The sequence below is a fragment of the Narcine bancroftii genome, chromosome 3 (assembly GCF_036971445.1).
Source record: "Narcine bancroftii isolate sNarBan1 chromosome 3, sNarBan1.hap1, whole genome shotgun sequence".
In the NCBI taxonomy this organism is placed as follows: domain Eukaryota; kingdom Metazoa; phylum Chordata; class Chondrichthyes; order Torpediniformes; family Narcinidae; genus Narcine; species Narcine bancroftii.
Window position 1 is genome coordinate 227356337 of NC_091471.1, and position 23628 is coordinate 227379964.

Genomic DNA, 23628 nt, shown 5'->3' on the forward strand with positions numbered 1-23628 from the left:
TGCCAGCCTATAATAAGGCTAAAAATGTTTAGCACACTTTCCATTTAATTAACTCTAAGGAAATCACCAGGAAAAAAAAGATCCTGCAATACACCTGTGATTCTAAAGCTTGCAGGAAAGGCAAGGATAAAATTAGGAAAATGCCATAAGATATAAGAGCAGAGCCAGACCATTCAGCTCATTGAGTCTGCTCCACCATTGAAATCACGGCGAATGTATTTTTCTCTCTCAATCCCTACCTTCCTTGTACTGAATATTTCACCTTGCCAACAAAATGGTGAAACTGGGTTGACCACAAATAATTTAAAAATAAACAGTGATTGCTGAAAATCTGGAGACAAAAGTGGAAAATGATTCACAGAAGGAGAAATAGTCATTGTTTCCAGTCAGAGCTCCCTCCTCAGAACCAAAATTCTTTGATTTAAAACATTATCTCTTTTTATCTTTCCATAAATATGACCTGACCTACTCAGCCTTTCCAACATATAACCATATAACCGTTAACAGCATGGAAACAGGCCATGTCGGCCCTTCAAGTCCGCGCTGGTTCACTTGAATAACTCCACTAGCTCCCTCCTCTCGCTTTCTGTCCATAAACCTCCAAACCCCTCACCTCCATGTACACATCCAACCTCCTCTTAAATGACAGAAGGAACCCTGCTGCAACTATCTCCTCTGGAAGATCTTTTCATTCTGCCACCACTCTCTGAGTGAAAAACCATCCTCTAACATTTCTCCTAAAATTTTGCCACTTACCCTTCACTTATGCCCTCTGTTCCAACCTCCCCTGCCTTTAGGGGAAAGAGTTTATTTACATCTAGTCTATCTATTCCCTTCATAATTTTAAATACCTCTATCAAATCACCTCTCAGCTGTCTACGTTCCAATGAATAAAGTCCCAGTCTCCTTAATCTTTCTCCATACTCTAGATGCCAGAAGCCAGGCAACGTCCTTGTAAATCTTTTCTGTACCCTCTCCACCTTATCTATATCCTTTCTATAAATTGGAGACAAGAACTGAACACAATACTCCAAACCTGGCTTCACCAATGCTTTAAACAGCCGCAGCATCACTTCCCAGCTCCTATACTCCATACAATGATTTATGAAGGCCAGCATACCGTATGCCTTCTTAACCATCCTGTCTACATGGGAATCCACCTTCAATGAACTCTGTACCATAACCCCCAGGTTCCTTTGCATACCTCAGTGCCCTCTCCTTAAACATATGTCCTATTTTGGTTATTTTTTCTGAAATGCAGCATCTTGCACTTCTCTACATTAAATTCCATCTGCCATCTTTCAGCCCACTCTTCCAAACAAACCAAATCCAAGAAAACCTTCCTCACTATCCACCACTCCCCCTATTTTTGTATCATCTGCATATTTACTTACCCAGTTAACCACACCCTCCTCCAAATCATTAATATAAATGATAAACAACAAGAGACCCAGCACCGATCCCTGAGGCACGCTGCTCATCACAGGCTTCCAACCTGACAGAGAGTTGCCACCATGACTCTCTGGTGTCTATCTCCCAGCCACTTCTGAACCCATGTCACAATCTCTCTATTAATCCCTAGTGACTGAACCTTCCTTATTAACCTTACATGTGGAATCTTATCAAAAGCCTTACTAAAATACAAATAGATCACATCAACCGCCCTACCTTCATCTACTTTTTTTGTCACCTCCTCAAAAAACTCAACAAGGTTCGTCAAACATGACTTTCCCTTTACAAACCCATGCTTGGTGTCCCTAATCAATCCCTGCCTATCCAGATATGCATATATAGTATCTCGAAAAGTATCCTCCATAACTTTCCCCACCACAAAAGTCAAACTTACTGGCCGATAATTACTTGGCCTACACCTAATGCCTTTCTTAAACAGCGCAACTACATTTGTAACCCTCCAATCCCATGGCACCACACCCTCCTCCAGTGATCTTTGAAAAATCACTATCAGTGCCCCTGCTATTTGCTCCCTGACTTCCCTTAACGTCCTGGGAAAAGTCCCATCAGGACCAGGAGACATCCACCTTAACTGACCCAAGAAGCTCCAAAACCCTCGCTTTACTAATCCCTATCCTTTCCATAACTAAGCCATTTGCCTCACTTATCTCATATAGCCCAATGTCCTTTTCCCTTGTGAATACAGACGAGAAAAATCATTCAATATCTCTCCCATCTCATACAGTTCCTCACATAGTTCACTGGTCCCATCATCCAGTGAATCTTTTCTATCCTTAACCTTCCTTTTATTGTTCTTTTTTTCTTTGGCTTGGCTTCGCGGACGAAGATTTATGGAGGGGGTAAAAAGTCCACGTCAGCTGCAGGCTCGTTTGTGGCTGACCAGTCCGATGCGGGACAGGCAGACACGATTGCAGCGGTTGCAAGGGAAAATTGGTTGGTTGGGGTTGGGTGTTGGGTTTTTCCTCCTTTGCCTTTTGTCAGTGAGGTGGGCTCTGCGGTCTTCTTCAAAGGAGGCTGCTGCGAAAAACCCTTAGGATTCACTTTCACCTTATTAGCTATGGACACCTCATACCTTCTTTTTGCTGTCCTAATTTCCCTCTTAAGGTTCTTCCTGCAATCTAAGTAACAATCATACATCTCCTCAATCCTCTGTTTCTTATATTTACCCTCTTGTCCCGAACCAACTTCCTAATTTTTCTAGAAAACCGCGGCTCCCTTGAACTTTTGGTATTGCTTTTCAGCCAGACTGGAACATAAAGATCCTGTACTCTCAAAATCTCACCCTTAAATGCCCTCCAATTTTCCTCTACATCCTTTCCAGCAAAAAGATCAGCCCACACAACTCTCTGCATATCCCTTCTCATTTCTTCAAATCTGGCATTCCACCAGGCTGATACCTGGAATGGCAGGAATGACTTATGAGGAAAGATTGCGCAAATTGGGATTGTACTCGCTGGAGTTTAGAAGATTGAGAGGGGATCTCATAGAGACCTATAAAATTCTGGCAGGACTGGACAGAATGGATGCAGATGGGATGTTTCCAATGATGGGAAAATCCAGAACCCGGGGCCATGGTTTGAGGTTAATAGGCAAACCATTTAGGACCGAGATGAGGAGGAATTTCTTTACCCAGAGGGTGGTGAATCTGTGGAATTCATTGCCACAGAGGGCAGTAGAGGCAGGTTCATTAAATATATTTAAGAGGGAATTAGATCTATTTCTTCAGTATAAGGGTATTAAAGGTTACGGAGAGAAGGCGGGGACGGGGTACTGAACTTTAAGATCAGCCATGATCTCGTTGAATGGCGGAGCAGGCTCGAAGGGTCGAATGACCTACTCCTGCTCCTATCTTCTATGTTTCTATGTTTCCACAATTAAGCTAAAGCAAATGAACCCATGATCACTGGATCCGAAGTTCTCCCCAACGCTCACCTCCATCACCTGACCGATTTCGTTCCCAAACAACAGATCAAACACTGCTCCCCCCCCCAGTGGGCATCTCAATATATTGCTGCAAAAAGCAATCCTGAACACAATGCATAAATACTAAGCCATCCTGCCCTCTTACGGACACTGTTTCCCAATCTATGTTTGGAAAATTGAAATCCCCAACCAACACCACCCTATTTCTACTGCACATCTCAACTATTTCCTTGAATATTTGCTCTTCTAGTTTCATTTCCCCATTTGGAGGCCTAGAATATATTCCCATAATATTAACCTCACCCTTCTTATTTTTTAGTTCTTCCCACACTGTCTCCCTTGATGATCCCTCCAGTCTATCTTGCCTCAGCACTGCTGTAATATCTTCCCTGACAAGTAATGCCACACCTCCTCCTCTTACTCCACCAATTCTGTCACATCTAAAGCAGCGAAATTCTGGAATATATAAGTGCCAGTCACAACCCTCCTTCAACCCTGTCTCCCTAATGGCCAAAACATCATAATGCCACGTGTCAATCCAAATAACAGAAAAAAAGCTTGTTCTTCTGAAAAGATACTCTGAATGGATAACAAAGAGATAAAATAAAAGTTGCTTCAGATGTAGGGATAGACATCGACTTCAGGAAATGGAATAAGAAAATCAGCCAGCAGGTTGACATTTCACCTGATTCAGGAGCTGCTGGCTCAGTCAAAATTAACATAAAATGCATAGGCTACAATTTTCCCAGGAAAATAATTTCTGGAAACATCAAGGTCCAAAAGAATATTCTCATCAGTGATCGTCAGCACAGGCTACAAATACCAGAGCCTGACCCAGGAGATGTTTAAAAGAGACATTGTAGAGTGACTTGGAGAGGTTTTAAGGAAAGGAGAAGCATGTGAACTTAATATAATTTTGCATATAAAACTTAATATGGCCCAGAAATGCGATTGGCAATGATAGTGGATGATTGCTTAATGCACATAATGGCGTTGTTCCATTGCATTTTCACAGCAGCATGAAGTCGCTCATTTTAAAATCCATTCACTTAAGTGTTTATCCACCACTAAAGCCAACAGTAAAGCCTGGCCTCCATGTATTTCAACAGAAACAACAGGGACATCTGGACCACACACGTAGCACAAATGTGAAAAGTTTATTTTGTGTGAGATCAGGAATCTCGTTCCACAAAAGACCCTTCGAACAAGGAATGAGATCGACGGATGTGGTTGCGTCGACAGTGCCTGAGTCTAACCATGATGGATTTTACGTCAGAATGCAAGTCTGTGTGTTTAGCTTCCATCATATTTTTTTTTCCCCCCAATATGAGCTAAGGCTAAACTGAAGGCATAGGAATTAGGTGAGTAATTTTATGGGCTGAGTATAGTGTGATTGACAGATGATCTCATATTGGACTTCCAGGATATCATCGCAGGTGGAAATTAAATGAGCTAACAATCATATAACCTCCACGCCACTCATTTAGACATGCATAGAGAGAACCATCTCCCCTAGGTGCTTAAAGGAGTCAGTTGCTCGCTATTTATTTTCTTATAATTTGCTCTCCTGAGTCCTGGAAATTATATCTGACATATACTAATCTCCCCAGTGCCTTTCTTTGTACATTGGAATGCAATCATAATTGCTGTTTGAACAAATGGTGTGACTTATTTTCCTTTTGAAGAATTGAAGAGAATATGCCATGTTATCTTTACAACATTTGAGCCACAGGCATATCTCTCTCTATGTGTCTGTGACTGTGCATGCTTTACAAGCATTTAAAAAATGATAAGCAGTTGTATGCAGTTCCAGAATGCTCAAAAAGTGTGTGTATTTGGAGTGAAATTGGAAATACTGTTACCAAATTTGTAGTTACTGCTTCAAGAATGATGAATTATTACAGCTAAGGTTATCATAATAAATCTTTTTTGTGCTTCATCCAGTTTGAGGCCTAATTCAAAAAAATGTATAATGTCAACCTGGAAATCAGAAGAGAACCTGAGAGTACAGCAATGGTACATGGAAATGAATAAATGTATTCCATTGGAAAAAATAACATATAATTAAAAAAATAAAGTCACATTATTTGAACAAATTTGGGAACCCTACATGGAACACAACAGAGAAGTCCTACCATGGACCTCCACCCCCTAAAATGACAGAATGAGAAGAAGACGAAATGAACTGACCCAGTGGGTAAAAGTAGATGACACAATTTTCTTGTTTATTTTCATTGTGTGATGACATTGTTTAATGGGTTTATTGTATTGTACATGTTAAATGTTTAGTGGTTGGGGGGGGGAGTGGGAGGGAGGGAGGGAGGGGAGGGGGGAAGGGGAGAAAATGACAGTGTATATTCAAGAGGGAAATGTTGGTATCTATTTTGGTTAATATGGTTCATAGTGTGAAAAATTTTAAAAATTAAAAAAAAAAGAATGATGAATTATTTTGTTTCAGGTAAAGAATTAGCTGAGTTTGTAATCTTGTGAATGCAACTACAAAGGGGAATGACATTTTTGTCAACATTTTTCTCATGTACCTTCACACACTGGTCTAGAAACTGGTCAAAATAGTGCCTGCTTCATTCAATGCGAAGGTGGGCATGCCTTTAACTTCATTTGTAGTACAGCTTGGATTGCATCTCTAATTAAAAAAGAGGGTTTCCTCCACCTCTCAGCTAATTCCATGCAGAGTCTCAGTCCACTTTCAAAACTAATTCGATTAGAGTATGGCCAAGAGGTACATGTCAGGCTTGTGGATTGTGCATTGGAAACTGGATCTTTGAAGCATGACATATAACCTCACCTTTATTATTTCAAGGGATCCCCAGCTAACGGCATATTCGTCATGGACTAATGGAAGGTCACCTCAATCAACACCATTGAGCTGAGTTGCTTTTTATCAAGGAAGACAACCTATTAGGGGTGATGGTTCCACTTCTGGCACTGAAATGCAGGCTTGCCATACGAGTTGACATCCAGGGTGACAGGGAGAATCAGGGGAGGGTCCTTAGAAATGCACCCGAACAGAAGAAGCTGGAGGAGAAATGGAGAGAAAGCCAGTACAGGTATGATGAATGAATTATGGTATCGTTAATGTCATACTATTCTGTGCAGGAAGCAGTTATTTCATAATTCTGTTTTAATAAAAGGACATCATTGGTTTTGGGTGGGGTAGTGAAGAATCTAAAGGCACAGATATTTCTTTAATAATTTTACAATTTTTAAAAACTATAGACACTTGAAGAGGACAGGAGGATTATTAAGGAACAGTAAAGGTTAAAGGGCAAAGTGGATTTCATACCAAGTAAAATCCTCCTTTCCTTTTTCCCAAGATTAGATGTACATTTCAACCTCATCGAGGGTAATCACCAGAAGATATGGTTCACTCTTAGACATGAGCAACCTCTACCAGCATTGTCACATGGGCCATCACAGCTGTTGTTGGTGCCTGAATCCAGCAATTCCAACTCTTGCATGCCACACCCAAAAGGGCTTCCTTCCTGGCAGTGTCACTATCACTGCCCAATTGGAAAAACAAGGTCCTTGCTACTTTGAGCGTACTCCATGAGACTGAGTGTGCATCACCATGTTGGAAACTCACCTGAAAGTCAATGACACCTTCCCCCTGAACAAAGCTTCTCTGCCTGGTCGCACCTTTCACCACTTGACTCTCCTACTTCAGTCGAAGGTTTATTGGAACAAGCTTTTAATCTTCCTCCCCACCTACCCTAACATGCTCCTTTTTATTGCAATGCACAAACATGGTGGAGAAACTGCGCAGGTCACACATCATCCACAGACAGTAAAGAATGACCAATGCTTTGGGCAGGGCCCTTACCTAATGAAAGGCCCAGGCCCAAAACATTGGTTATTCTTTACTGTTCATGGATGCTGCGTGACCTGAGGAGTTTCCCCAGCATGTTTGTGCGTTGCACTCAACCCCTGCTTCTGCAGACTTCCTTGTTCAACTCCTTTTTGTCACTACTATGTCCTCTCATAACCATGCAGGTCCAGCCTGACTCTACGCCAATCTTTCAGCTCCCCCCCAACCAAAGTGTAGGTCACATACAAACACTACAAAACAGATCTCATTGAAAATGCCGGACCTCTGCTCAAGCCAGACAGTCCAGGTTCTGGGTGCCTTTGAAAAAACTTTCAAGGATGCCTATAAGCACTTCACAAGTAGGTGTTAATTAGACATGCTTTGGAGCAATGGATTATTGTGTTGGAAAGCAACAGATGAACGAACTCAGAAGATTGGGTCCAGTGTCACAGTCTGAGTGCAGTTGGCTGTTCTGAGAGGGTCATGTACTTGAGAGGGAGAGACAAAGAGAGATACAGATAGACAGACAGACAGACAGAGAGACACAGAAAGACAGAGAGAGAAAATAAATTGAGTTCTACAGTTCAGCAGCATCAGCTGGGTCTGGAACAGGACAAGCTGGCAAGCTTGTGGAAAAACCCTATTTTGAAGATGGGGTGTGAGTTCTTAATTCACCTTTGTCAAAGCCCTTGTGGTCCAAGCAAGAGGAGAGGGCTGGCTGGATAATGTTTCATTTGAAATAAGGGAAACAAAAAGGAATTCTGTGGTGACCTGAAAGAAAGAGGTGACCATCTGGAAAACCCTGATGAGGCAAATTTCTTCAGCAAGACACTGAAGAGGCTGTTCAGAAGGAATCAGTTGTGGGTGTCCAACAAGCAACAAATCTCTCTCTGAAAACTGACAACAACCTTCCTGAGCAGTAACCATTTACCTTTCAAGCACCAAAGCCTAGAGAACTTTATTAATGTTAAATTCTGTGCACCGTATAAGAATTGCCTGCAACCAGTGAAATTGGGGACAAAGATTGGACTGTGAAGCAAAGAACTTTTCTGAACTTACACACACATTACATACACATGCGCTTAGAATTAGAAGGGGGTTAAGGTAGGTTTTAAGTTAATAGTGTAACAACAGTAATATTTGGGAAGAATTTATAAGATTTAGAGTAGGTCACATACATTCACACATTTTAAAACAGATCTTATTTGAAAGACTGAAGAGATACTGAAGATCTCTGGAGAATGTAAGCACCTTTCACAAGTAGGTGTTAATTGAATGAGCATTGTTTGGAACTGGAGACATGATGGCTAGTGGAAGCTCTTTTCAAGGGTTTTGCCAGATAACAAAGTAGGATAACAACTTGAGAAGAAGAAAGAACTCCTGTTGTTTGCTGGAGAAGGTGGGGATTTTGCAAGACATGAGTCACATGCTCTCTTTGGAGTGGCAGTTGGAAAAGAGAGAGAGTTGAGTTACCAGCTCAGTCAGACAATCAGTCAGTGTGTGGGACACTGACAAGTAACTGAAAAGTGCAATCCAGGGAAAACTGTTTGAAACTGATGAAAACAAGTTCCAGAGCAGTAGATGGCTGGAAGTGCTATCTGTTTGATGTTTCTCATGAAAAAGAGGAAGGAATAGAAGTCTGTGGTAACTTGAAGAAAGAGGTTACCATCTGGAAGACCCTAATGGGGCAAGTTTCATCAGTGAGATCCTGAGGTGACTAGTGGTGGTACCTCAGTTATGGAAATCCTGAAGCAACAAACATCTCAACATCTCCCTCTGCGAACCCTACAAGAACCTTCCTGAGCAGTAAACATTTACCTTTCAAGCACCAAGCCTGGTAAACTTTTTACATTTTAAATTCTGTGCACAGCATGGTGATTCCCTGCAACCAGAGAACTTGGAAGAAGGAGAAGTGAGATTGAACTGTGAACCAAAGAACGTATCTTAAATATACACACACACACACACACACACACACACACACACACACACACACACACACACACACACACACACACACACACACACACACACACACACAAATAACATACACGTGTGCTTAAAATTAGAAGGGGGTAATTTGGGTTAGCAAAGAGTACAGTATAAGTATAGAGTTAAGTTAAAGTTTGATTCTATTTTCATGTTTGAAATTGATTAAAAACAACTTTTGTTTTGAAAGCCACTTGTCTTGGTGAATGTCTATTGCTGCTGGATTTTGGGGTCGTTTGGGCTCGTAACAATAGTAATAAGTTAAAGTTTGTTCCTGTTTCATGTTAAAAGATCATTAAAAGCAACTTTTGTTTAAGTAACCATTTGTCTTTGTGAATTTCTATTGTTGCTGGGTTTTGGGGTCCTCTGGGCTCATAACACATCTTTTGTTAAGGGTCCCTTTCATCCTGCACCCAGTATCTTCCAACTACACGTGTTGGGAAAGAGATACTGGAGGGTCGGAGCCAGAGCCACCAGGCTGAGGAGCAACTTTTTCCCACGGTCAGTGAGACTGCTGAATGACTGATGAACTGCTCATACTGTTCGTGCATCCCCTCTGAGAGCCTACTATTATTTAACAATATTTAATTATTTTATATATGCACTGCATATAAATCGCTTGTGTGCTAGGTCTTTATATGTGTTTGCAAGTTTTTACGCTGAGAAACCAAGAAAGCCGTTTCATCCAGTAGCACTTTACAACTGTATTGGACTTCCAGCCCTGTCTCTGATCTAAAATACCTTGCAGCAAAAAAACCCTAACATGGCTGCCTTTTCTCACCCTTTTCGTTGGCCTATCTATCCCATCCTCTTCCAATACAGCATCTAATACCTGAATACCCCTGAGATTGTCAGATCTTGTAAGCTAAGCAGGCTCAGGCCTGGTCAGTACTTGGAGGGGAGGCCGCTTTAGGAACACCAGGTGCTGTAGGTTTCTGTGAGGGCCTTTACACTTCCATCCCCCATACTGAAGGCCTCAAAGCCATTTCTTTCTGGATAATAGAACCAACTAGACCCCTCCACAATCACCCTCCTCCCGGCTGGCAGAACTTGTCCTCACCCTAAATAATTTCTCCTTTGACTTATCGCACTTTTTCCAGGTTAAAGGGTAGCCATGGGTACCCACATGGGGCCTGCTATGCCTGCCTTTTTGTTGGAAATGTGGAGTAATCCATATTACAAGCCAACACAGACAAGGCCCCTCAATTCTTCTTCTGCTACATCGGTGACTACTTTGGCACTGCCTCATGTACCCATGATGAGCGCATTGCCTTCATCCACTTTGCTGCCAATTTGCACCCAACCTCAAATTCACTTGGTCCATCTCTGGCAACTCTCCCTTTCCTCGATCTCTCTGTCTCCATCTCAGAAGACAAACTTTTGACAGCCATCTTCTACAAACCCACCAACTCCCGCAGCTACTTCGACTACATCTCTTACCACCCTGATTCCATTCCATTCTTTCAATTTCTCCGTCTCCGTCGCATCTGCACCCAGGATGAGGACTTCCAATTCAGATCATCAGGGATTTCCTCCTCCTTCAAACAATGTGGCTTTCCCTCTACCACTATCAACTCGACGCTCACCCTCATATCCTTCATTACCCACACATCTGCCCTTCCTGCCTCCACTCCCATACACAAGGACCGAATTCCCCTTGCCTCACCTAACATGCCACCAACCTCTGCATCCAACACATCCTCCTCTGCCATTTTTGCCACCTACTACTTGATCCCACCACTAGACACATATTCACCTCCCGTCCTCTTTCTGCCTTCCGCAGGGACCGCTCCCTCCGTGACTCCCTTGTCCACTCCTCCCTCTCCATGTAAGCACAGGAGATGGTCCACTTGTGCCCACACCTCTTCTCTCAGCACCATTCGGGGCCCCAAACAGTCCTTCCAAGTGAAGCAACATTTCACTTGTGAATCTGCAGGGGTTCATCTACTGCATCCGGTGCACCCACTGTGGTCCTCTAAATCAGAGAGATTGGACACAGACTGGGAGATCAGTTTTAGGACACCTTGGCTCTTTCTGTCAGAATAGAGTGGATCTCCCAGTGGCCATTGTGGCAGAGTATAGAGAGTATATAGAATATATAGATGTTTTTGTGAGATAAATTGGGAAAGGTTTGTTAGAGTAGGTCACATACAAACACTTTAAAACAGATCTTATTTGAAATACTGGAGCTCTGCCCCATGCTAGACATATTGGGACCCCAGATCTTTTGCAAGAGCTTTGAAAAGTGGTCAAGAGACTTCACTAATGGATTGTTGTTTGCAAAGGGCAACAGATGAAAGACCATGTCGGAGCCGCTGCTGTCTGGAAGACAGCTTGCTGCATGTGGTTTTTCAAGCAGAGAGAGTCAAACAGGTTTTCCCTCAGAGAGAGAGAGAGAGAGAGAGAGAGAGAGAGAGAGAGAGAGAGAGAGGGGGAGAGAGAGAGAGCAACAGACAGAGAGAGAGAGAGAGAGAGAGAGAGAGAGAGAGAGACAGACAGAGATCACTTGACAGTGTTAAAGCCAGCATAAATAGCTTGGACTGGAACAGGACAAGCTGGCAAGCCCATTTAGAAGACGGCCTGTTCAATGCCCTTGTAGTTTATGGAAGAGGAGAAGACTGGCTGTCTAATGTTTCACTTAGAATAAGTGAAACAAAAAGCAACTCTGTGGTGACCTGAAAGACAGAGGTTATAATCTGGAAAACCCTGACAGGGCAAGTTTCGTCAGCAAGACACTGAAGTGGCCGATGGAAGTAAATGAGTTGTGGGTGTCCTGGAACAACAAATCTCTCTCTGAAAACTGACATGAACCTTCCTGAGCAGTAACCATTTACCTTTCAAGCACCAAAGCCTAGTAAACTTTATACATGTTAAATTCTGTGCACAGTATAAGAATTGCCTGCAACCAGTGGACTTGGAGGAATGAGAAGTGAGATTGGACTGTGAACCATAGAACTTTTCTGAACTTACACACACACATTACATACACGTATGTATATTCTCGCTTAGAATTAGAAGGGGGTTAAGTTAGGTTAAGTAAGTCAATAAAGTTAAGTTAAAGTGTGATTCTGTTTTTATGTTTAAAGATAATTAAAAGCAACTTTTGTTTAAGTAACCATTTGTCTTGGTGAATATCTAATGCTACTGGGTTTTGGAGTCCTCTGGGCTCATAAAACCACCCATTTCAATTCTCCATCCCATTCCCTTGCCAACATGTCTATCCATGGTCGCATGCACTGCCAGGCTGAGATCACCCATAAATTGGAGGAACAGCACCCTCCAACCAGATGGTATTAATATCGACTTCTCTAGCTTTTGTTAAACTCACCCCACCTCCTTCTTCCCCCATCATCTCTGCTTCCCCTGTCTCCTTTCACACAGACATGATCAATTCCACCTAGTCCCTTATCTCATCCAATTAACACATTTCGCTGGTCTGGATTCCTCCCACATTGTTTGAATTCTGAGACTCCATGATATATCCTGCTTCTGATTTTTCAGTGAAGAAGGGCTCAAGCCCGAAATGTCAGCGACATGTCTTTGTCTCCTACAGAAGCTGAAAAGACCGACTGAGTTCCTCCAGCATTTCAGTGTTTTTTTACCACAATCACAGCATCTGCAGGCTATCGCTTTTCACTCAGACTATCATTCTACCTAGTCCCAAACACCTGCACCCAGACCATAGCCCTCAATACCCCTCCCATCAGGTAGCTATCCAAATGTTTCTTAAATATCAAAATTGAGCTAATCTTCACCACTCCAGCTCTTCAACTGGCAACTTGTTCCACACTCCCACCACTCTCTGCGTGAAGTTCCTCCTAATGCTCCCTTTATAAACATTTCACCGTTCACCCTTAATTGGTGTCCCATAGTTCTTTTCTCACCTAATCTCAATGAAAAACATTGAAGTACAATTAATATAAACATAATTTTAAATACTTCACACTTTATGAGATCCCTTTCAGCCACTCCCCTCCTTTGGAATGACTGACTTTACGTGCTGGCACAAAGGTGAACCTGGGGCAAGTGGCAGGAACAGATATCCCAGTGTAATTGTTTGCACTCCACTGTTGGACTCAAGAATTCCAACATCAAAAAGCAACACCCCTGGGAATTGCAGCTAGAAGGTTCAGCCTTTCTCAAAACTGCCAGACTTGGAGAGACCTGCATGGAGGGATGCTGGCAGTTCGGGGTGGAATTATTGGCATTTCCCTGAAAGTTTCAGACCGTTACTAATTCCATCTTCCACACGTGCTCAAGGAAAACATATCAAGGTCTAAAATGCTGAAAAAGTGATAACATGTGCAAATTGAACCATTCCTCTGTGAATTTGTTGATGCAATCCTTGGGTAAGTTACAACATTTAAAAAGGTATTGTTGAGAAAGTATGCTGACAATAAGTAATGGAGAATATTCCACTTTCCAATGGTTCCCCTGTGCATTTTCCCAAGTGTTTGTTTCCAGCAAGCGCTAAGGTCAAAAGCTCCTAAAGGAGAAAAGTCTCCTGCTATAATGATTTCTGGCTCCATTCTGAGAGCAAGCTGCTTATTGTACTTTCTACAGAGGAACAGCAACAATTTACCTGACTGGGAAGTGCTCAAATCTAGCACTGAAATACTGGCAACTAACCATTCTCAGATGACCCTTTTCTTTTGAAAACTTGTTCATTTCTATAAACACAAGTTTATTGATATTTAGTTGAAACAGTGATATACTAAAGAAAACTTACTCAAACATGAACTGTTCCAACTAAAGTTTATGCCTGTGGATTAACAAGCACAAGTTACTAATATTGTTTAACAGGAACGAAAGCCTGTCTGGAGTTTGAAGTCACAAGTTAATTGATACCATCTGTTAAAAAAAATGATTGTTTTGTATTACATGATTCCACCCACAACAAATTCTTTCAAAAAATTAATATCTGATTTAAACAATGTTCGGAAAGACGTGGATATGTAATGCAAGAAACCTTTAGTCAAATCTATGATCAAATGTATTAGTCTTTTACTGTAGACGAACAGGCAAAACATTTATTTTGTTTACATGTGATTTCATTAATGAACCCAAACTTCGTTACTTCCAGAATTCCAAATCAGGGCTACGTTAAGGACGAGATTCTTATTTGTGAAAATGTATCTTCATTACAAAGCATAAGCCCTGCAATGTGTCAAAATATATTCATTTCAAGAGGGGCACAATTAAGTTGAAACTGGTGTCTTCAACTGAAATAAAATTATTGTAAAGCCATGCAGGATGAATAACGAAAATTAGATTGAAAATTAGATTGTGTTATTAGATAAATAATGCAAAGACTAAAATAAATATTTTTAATTCCACTTGATTGTAAACTAAAAGTTTAATGGGAAAAATGATCAGTTCAAGGATAGTAACTGGTTAAAAAAAATTATTGTTTCCTCAGCAGTTAAAACCAGAAACGATTGGGAACAGGATTTGAATCTTTCATTCTCAGATGAGGTGTGGGACTCTATTTGTAATCTGATTTGATACGATCTCCTTTTGTGCACGACACTGTGTTGCAATTTAAATTGGTCCATAGAGTACATATGTCTGAAGTCAAATTGTCTCATTTTTATTCAGATATAAATCCTCTCTGTGACAAATGTAAAATTGGTAATGCTTCTTTAGTTCACATGTTCTGGACTTGCCCTGGTTTAGTAAAATTTTGGAAAGATATCCTTCAAACATTATCGGTGTATCTCAAGTTCAAATTAGAACCTCACCCTTTGATTGTTCTATTCAGATCATGTCAAAATGATGATGTTTTACTGACTCCAAATCAAAACCAAATTTTATCTTTTACTTCATTGATGGCCAGATGGACAATTTTGATTAAAAGGAAAGATAATACTCCACCTACACATACACAATGGTTAAGTTAGAAAAAAATAGATATGTCACTAAAAAGTCAAATATTAATTTCCAAAAGACGTGAGGCCCATTTATAGACTATTATCATAACTTAAAGGATTCAGGTTCTTCGGAAGCTTTGGTGCTGTGCTGTCCATCTCCAGGTTATTGTCGCTTGTTTCCTATGTGTTAGCTTTTAACCTTGTTTAGTGGTAGGGGTTCCGAATTATAGGGTTTTTTTTGTTCTCTTGAATTTTACAACACAATATATAACTTTACTATTCAATTGTGCATAATATAAGCATCAATAAAATATTTTAATAAGAAAGAAAGATTATTGTTTCCTTATTGTATTGTCAGCTGTTTGGGGAATATTAGGGACCAACAGTGGATGTATCAAAAATTTGGTAAAAGGGGCAAAGATTAATTAATGAATGGGTGAGAAGCAGATAGGTTCCCATCAAGATTGGAGTTAGGCAGGGTCGATCACTCTCTCTTGCCTTATTGGGCTGCATAGGGCCCTTTGCTGAATCCATCAGACAGGATGTGGGCAGAAGAGGAGTGATGTTGCCAGGCATTGGAGGCACTCAGGTCAAGGCCTCCTTGTACACAGATGATGTTACTGTCTTCTATTCAGACACATGATGGGTCTGCAGACTGATCAGCATATGCGGCCATTTTGAGGTTGCATCGGATGGTGGGTGAACCAGAAGAAGAGTGAGGTAATGCTCTTCGGTAACTGGTCAGATCAGTCCACCATCCCCTTCGTAGTCAGATCTAACTACCTGAAGGTGTTGGGGATCTGGTTTGGAGGATGTGCAACAACAATTGGCAAAGGTCCACCCGAAGTTGGTCTGTGGGCATGATGTCCCCTCTCAATCACAGTTTAAACCCATCGGAGCAGCTCAAGATAACCTTCCCACAAGGATATGAGGCCCTCTCCAGTTCAAATGCAAACCATCCCATTGGAACAAGTCCCCAAGTCCCACCTTCCCTGGAAGAGAGCCCAGTGATTCAATGAAACCTTCCCTCCCGCACCATGTCTCTAGCCATGTGTTAAGCTGCATTATCCTCTATTTCTAACCTCACTAGCACATGGCACAGGTAGCAATCCTGAGATACCAATCCTGGAGGACCTGTCCTTCATTCTAGTGTCTAACTCCCTAAACTTTCCTTGCAGGATCTCCGTACCTTTCCTACTCACATCATTGGTTTCTACATGGATCATGACATCTAGCTGGTCCCCCTCCCTCCTGAGAATGCCGTGAACTCGATCTGAGATATCTCGGTCCCTGGCATCAGGAAGGCAACATATCATCCGGGATAGTCGATCTCTTCCACTGAACCTCTTACCTCTCCCCCTAACTATGGAATCTCCTATCACTACAGCTCACCTCTTCTCCCTCCTTCCCTTCTTAGCCACAGGACCAGATCCTGTGCCAGAGACCTGATCATCATGGCTTGTCCATGGTAGGTCTCTCCCCTTCCCAACAGTATTCAAAATAGTATACTTGTTATTGGGGGGGACAGTCATGGGGGTTCCCTGCACTGCCTGCCTGTTCCATTTGCCATCATCCTGCCTCCCAGATGTGATAGTGTCCCTGTAACTCCTATTAGCCTTCTTCCTCCCAAATGATCTGGAGTTCATCCAAACCCACCTCCAATTCCTTAACTTGGCTTGTCAGGAGCTGCAGCTGGATGCACATCTCGCAGATGAAGTCATCAGAGATACTGTTGGCTTCCCTGATGACCCATATTCTGCAAGAGGTGGAATCCCCTGCTTTGGCTGCCATTTCCACTGTTTATAACTAGAGCAGTGGTTCTCAACCGTCCCTTCCCACTCACGTACCACCTTAAGCAATCCCTTACTAATCATAGAGCACTGATGGAATAGGGAATATTTAAATTGGTATGTGAATGGAAAGAACAAGGTTGAGAGCCACTGGACTTTTCCTGAGAAGACTAAAGCCGGCAAGGTTACTGGCCGCTATTATGTCAACCTTCTACAGGTGCTCTATTGAGGGTGCCCTAGCCACTCTGATGAGTGTGGTATGGTTGCTGCAGAGAAATGGATTGGAGGCCAATCCCCAGAACTATAAGAGTGGCAGAGAGGATAACTGGGGTCTCCCACCTGCCCATCAATGTGATCTACCAGGATCATTGTCTGAAGAGGGCACAATAATGTCAATGAGGACTTCTTTCACAATATCTTCCAGCTGCTCCTGTCAGAGAAGAAATACAGGAGCATCAGAGCCAGCACAACCATGCTGAGGAACAGCTTCTTCCCATGGGCAGGGAAAATGCTGAACCACCAAAGGAACTGCTCGCACTGACCATCCGTGACTCTCACGTTACAAGACAATATTTATTTTTATAGATAAAATACTTGTCCTGTATTTGTATTATTTGTCTGTCTGTGTGTTATGGCTGGTTGTGTGTCTGCGTGTTTGCACCGAGGACCGAGGAACGCTGTTTCATTGGGTTGTACTTGCACAATCAGATGACAATAAAAATTGACTTGACACTCTTAGCAATCTGTATTCTTCAAAGAGGGGAGTGACTGTCTCTGCTCCATTGCAGTCAATTCTGGGACAATGTGCATTTTGGGCAATAGTTCTATCATACATGAAGGATCTGACAGGGAGGGATCCACTCGCTGCCAGTTAATTCTGGTGCTTATTAGTGAGCACTGGCGGAGAATTCCGCCAAGATAACCTCGACAGCCTGCTTAGGTAATCACCTGCAGAATGTTCCATGCTGACCACTCCCTAATGGACATTGGTTAAAGGTGTTGGTCTAGAAAAACATTTCCACAAAGGCAATGTCCAGCTGACTGGGAATATTGTGCAGCAATCGGGCCAGGCCCATCCTTCTCAAGACCTGGGACAAGTAGAACCTCACCACATAGCAGCACTTGGTTCTTTGGTTCCATGCAGAGCCTGATACAGCCAGACATGAAGGTGCAGACCACGATGAAGACCACATTGGGTGTGTATTTGTCCCCCTTGTCTGGCGATTTGTATATGGTGACCCTTTGAATCTTTTCCATTTTGGATCCCCATATGAACCAGAAGATGGCTCTGGTGACCAGCTTGGCAGAGGATGGGCCACACCAGCACCACCTACAGCAGTACTGAGAGTACTTCACAAGGGGATGGGAGCCAGAGTGTCATAGCAGATAGAAGAATGGAGGAGGGAAAAAAAGATGATGTGAAAATTGCATACACCGTTAGAGGTCAATGGGTTGTATGTGGTGGAAATTTTCTAAAGTGCAGCTATTTTAATGCAAGACGTATTGCAGGAAAGGCAGATGAGCTTAGAGCATGGATTGGCACATGGAATTATGACATTGTGGCCATTAGTGAAACCTGTCTGTGGGGGAGGGGGGCAGGGCAGGACTGGCAGCTTAATGTTCCAGACTTCCTTTGCTTTAGGCGTGATAGCATGGGGGAATGAAATGGGAAGGAGTGGCTTTGCTCGTCAGGGAAATTATCACAGCTGTGCTGAGGCAGGAGAGAGGGCTCATCTACTGAGGCTATGTGGGTGGATCTGAGGAATGGGAAAGGTATGACCGCATCCATGGGGTTGTATTAGAGGCTGACCAATAGTCACAAGAATTGGAGTAACAAATCTTTCAAAGATAGCAGGCAGCTGCAGGATTGTTATAGAAATATTCCACATATTGACTGGGACTCCCATACTGTAAAAGGGTTGGATGGTTTGGACTTTTTCAAATGTGTTCAGGAAAGTTTTCTAAATCAATATATAGAGGTACCAACTAGAGAGAGTGCAATTCTGGACCTCCTATTAGGGAATGAGAGAGGACCGGCGACAAAAGTATGTGTAGGGGAACATTTTGGACCCAGTGATCATAATGCCATTAGTTTGAAGTTAATTTTGGAGAAGGATAGATCTGGGACTAAGGTTGAGATTCTAAATTGGAGAAAGGCCAATTTTGAGGAAATGAGAAAGGATAAGTTGTTTTTAGGCAAGGAGATGCAAGGTAAATGGAAGACCTTCAAAGGTGAAATTTTGAAACTACAGATTTTGTTTGTTCCTGTCAGAATTAAAGGCAAGGTCAACAGGCTTAGGGAACCTTGGTTTTCAAGGGATATTGGATATCTGGTTTGGAAGAAGAGAGTTGTATAGCAGGTATAGGCAACATGGAGCAAATTAGGTACTTGATGGAGTATAAAAAATGCAAGAAGAACCTCAAGAAAGAAATCAGGAAGACAAAAGAAACCACAAGGTTGCTTTGGCCGACAATGTGAAGGAAAATCCTAAGGGTTTCTACAGGTACATTAAGAGCAAAAGGATAGTAAGGGGAAAAATTAATCCCCTTGAAAATTAGCTTTGTATGGAGCCGAAAGAGATGGGAGAGCTCTTAAAAGTTTTTATTTTCATCAGTTTTCACTCAGGAAACGGGCACAGAGTTGTGGTAAGTAAGAAAAACAAGCAGTGAGGCCATATAACACAAAAAAAGGAGAAAAAAAATATATCCCTCCTACCCTCCCACCCCATCAGAGAGCTAAAAAAAAGGAAAAATATATAATACATCAAAGTACATCTAAATGCATATATTCCAAATACGGTAACCACTTATTGACAAATAAAAGACTATTATGCAAATTGTATGTAATTTTTTCCATAACAATACAAGGTTTCAATTCATTTTACCATTGCATTATATTAATCACTGTGTTGTCTTTCCATGTACTTGCTACACATTTTTGAGCTACAGACAGTACTAAATGTACAAATGCAATTTGAAATTTATCGAGCCCTAATCCCTTTAAAGGAACCATGTAACCCATTAAAAAAATAGATGGATCTTATGGTAACTTAAAGTTATATAATTTTTTCAAAATTAACCTAATTTCTTTCAAAAATGGTTGTACATAAACAAAAGACCAGGCAGCATGTAAAAAAGTACCAGTACACACATCTAAAACAAGAATCCGAGTTACTAAAACCATTATATTTTTTCAATTTCTCTGGAGTTAAATATAACTGATGTAAAAAATTATAATTAACATTTCCATACCATACATTCATCAATTTAATTATGCTGTCATAGCACATACCTGCCCAATAATCTTCAGGAAAAATAAAAGCTAAATAATTTTCCCACTTAAGCTTAGACTTCTCCCATACCAGTTTATCCATATTGTCTTGTATATCCATTTTTTGATATAGAAGAAATCAAAGATTCAAATTCTGTCAATACAGATAAAGTCATCTCTCTACCTTACATGTCTTTCACCAAAGCTCGAAGTTGATAATAAACAAACAAAGAATTTTCAGCAATATCAAAACGCTCTTTCAATTGATTAAAGGAAAGAAACTGTCCTTCTACAAAACAATCCTGCAATGTCTTTATACCCTTAAAATCCCAACTCTTTAAATACATTAAATATTGAAAAAGGAATAAGCAGATTAATGGGGTAAAAATTGAAAATTTACCTTTTGATCCTAAAATCTTATTTCTTTTAGTCTACACCATTAATAAATACTTTAATATTGGCATATTACATTCCCACAACAAATTTATATTCCATCGATATATAAATTGATGGACCTCAATTTCAGAAATGCAAGCCATCTCAACTTTCACCCACTTGGGGGTTGGTCCAAATCCATCAATCTACTAATAAATTTCAAATGGACTGCTTCATAATAGTTTTGAAAATGAGGTAATTTAAGCCCACCTAAAGTAAGTTTATATAATGCTACCCACAATAATTTACCTATCCATAAAAATTCACTCACAGCTTTATTTAAAATCCTGCAAAAATCTCATTAAAAGAGGACACGGTATTGATTGAAATAAATATTGAATTCGAGGAGAAGTATTCATCTGAATACAATTAACTCTACCAATTAAAGTTAATGGGAGATCTTTCCATTTAATTAATCTTGCTTTACTCTTTTTTTAATAAAGGAACATAATTTAACTTATATAAGATTGATGATCAGCATTTTGCAATTATTCCTAAATATTTAATTTTATCAGACTATTTCAATTTTATAATATATTTATATTCTGATTAATCTCCCTCTCCAACTGGCAAAAATTTCACTATTATCACAATTAACTTTATATACAGATAATGTTCCATATTGCAATAAACATTCCTGCAGATGCGGCAATAATCGTTCTGGGTCTGTCAAATGTATCAAAACATAATCTGCAAATAAATTAATCTTATATTCTTCATCCATAACTCTCATCCCTCTTATCTGTTCATTCTGTCTTATTGTTTGAGCTAACAGTTCAATAACCAATGCAAACAAGGCTGGTGACAATGGACACCCTTGTCGATTCGAATGTGTCAATTTGAATGGTAATGAAACTTGACCATTTGTCACCACCCTGGCAATTGGGTTTGTATATAAAGCTTTAACCCAACCAATAAAAAAATGGCCAAATTTAAACTTCTCCTACACCTTAAATAAAACTTCCCATTCAACCCTGTCAAAGGCTTTTTTCTGCATCAAGTGCAACCCCCATTGGATGGTTAGGCTGCTGTCGATACACATTGACCAAAGTAATCAGTCGAAGAATATTATCTGATGTGTTTCTATTCTTAATAAAACCTGTTTGTATCAATTTAGGTAAATACTTAGCAAGTCCATTTGCTAACACTTTTGCTATAATTTTATAGTCTACATTCAGTAGAGAAATAGGTCTATATGAAGACACTTTCAACGGATCTCGATCTTTTTTTGGAATTACAGTAATTAAAGCACTGGAGCAAGATTCTGGTAACTCATGCCCCTCAGTTATTTGTTGTAATGCATCCTCAAACACAGAGGATAAATCTTCATAAAAGATTTTGTAAAATTTCACTGAAAATCCATCGTCCCCCTGGTGACTTTCCATTTGGCATCTCCTGTATAACTTCCTTAATCTCAAATTCTGTAAACAGGGCTTCCAATTCCATAACATCTTCCTTCTTTAATGCTGGTAACGTTAATTTAGATAAATAAGATTCAATTACACCACCATCCTGTTTCCCTTCAGAAGTATATAATTTTTGATAAAGTTAATAAAACTGGTCATTAATTTCCTGAGGTTTATAGGTAACTATTGAATTCTTTTTAACAGCATTAATAATCCATGAAACCTGTTCCGTCTTTAACTGCCATGCAAGTACCTTATGTGCTCTCTCACCCAACTGGTAATAACGCTGCTTAGATCGATTAATTAAATGTTCAAATTGATAAGTTTGCAATGTGTTATAATGTAGTTTCAAATTAGCCAAAACCACTTTTTAAAATCTTCTGTCACATCTTTCTTAAATTCCTTCTCCAATTCAGCAATTTGCTTCTCCAGTTCTAAACTCTCTGCCATATACTGTTTCTTATCTTTAGTAGTATAACTAATAATCTGCCCTCTTAAATAAGCTTTTAGCACATTCCATAACACAAAATGTCTATCTACAGAATTATCATTCTCAGTCAAGAACAAAGTGATTTGTTCTTTAATAAAGGTAACAAAACTCTGTTTATTTCAACAACACTGTGTTAAATTTCCATCTATAAGATGAATGTACCACTTCTGATCTTACACAAGAAAAAATTAATAAAGAATGGTCTGATATGACCCTACTTTTATATTCCATCTGTAATACCCTTCGTTGTAAATGTGCCGATACTAAAAAAAGAATCTATTCTGAAAAATGAATCATGTCGAGACGAATAAAAGGAAAAATCCTTCCCCATAGGATTGAACCTTCTCCAAATATCCACCAAATTTAACTTTTTCATCAAGGCCCCAATTTTTATGGCCATCTTTCATTTCTTTATACTTTTTAGAGATCTATCTAATAAAGGATCCAGAACACAATTGAAATCACCCCCAACTAAAAGATTTTCATTAGCCTGATTTAACAACAAAAAAGCATCAAAATTAAGATACTCAGCATTTACATTAGGTGCATAAACATTAAACAAAGTCCAAGATTCAGCAAATATTTTACAATTCACCCTTAAAACCCTCTCAGCATTTCCTTCCATAGATTGTAATTTAAAAGGCAAATTCTTATGAATTAAAATCGCTACACCCCTTGCCTTGGAATTCAATGAAGAAAAAAAAACACATGACCAACCCAATCTCTCTTCAATTTGAGATGTTCTTTTTCAGTCAAATGTGTTTCTTGAAAAAAAGCAATATCAATTTTCATTTTCTTAATATAAGCCAAAACTTGTTTTCACTTAATCAGATTATTTCACCCCATAACATTAAAAGTCGCAAATTTCAGATTAGACATCCCTAAGAATTAACAATATGATCACTCACTACAAATTGCTCCCCTTATAATATCTTAAAATCATTATCCCTCCCCTAAATATATTTTTAATTTTTTTAAAATTTCAAAACAAAATTTTTATTAACCAAAAAAAAACTACCCAAAGGTAGTAACACCCTAAAAAAAAACTGGGTGTGTTAAACCCCACTAGTGGCAGATAACTATCAAAGATTTCAGTGCTATCCAGCCCCCCCAGCCAGAAATACATTATTCTCATCAACATATTCAAATATAATA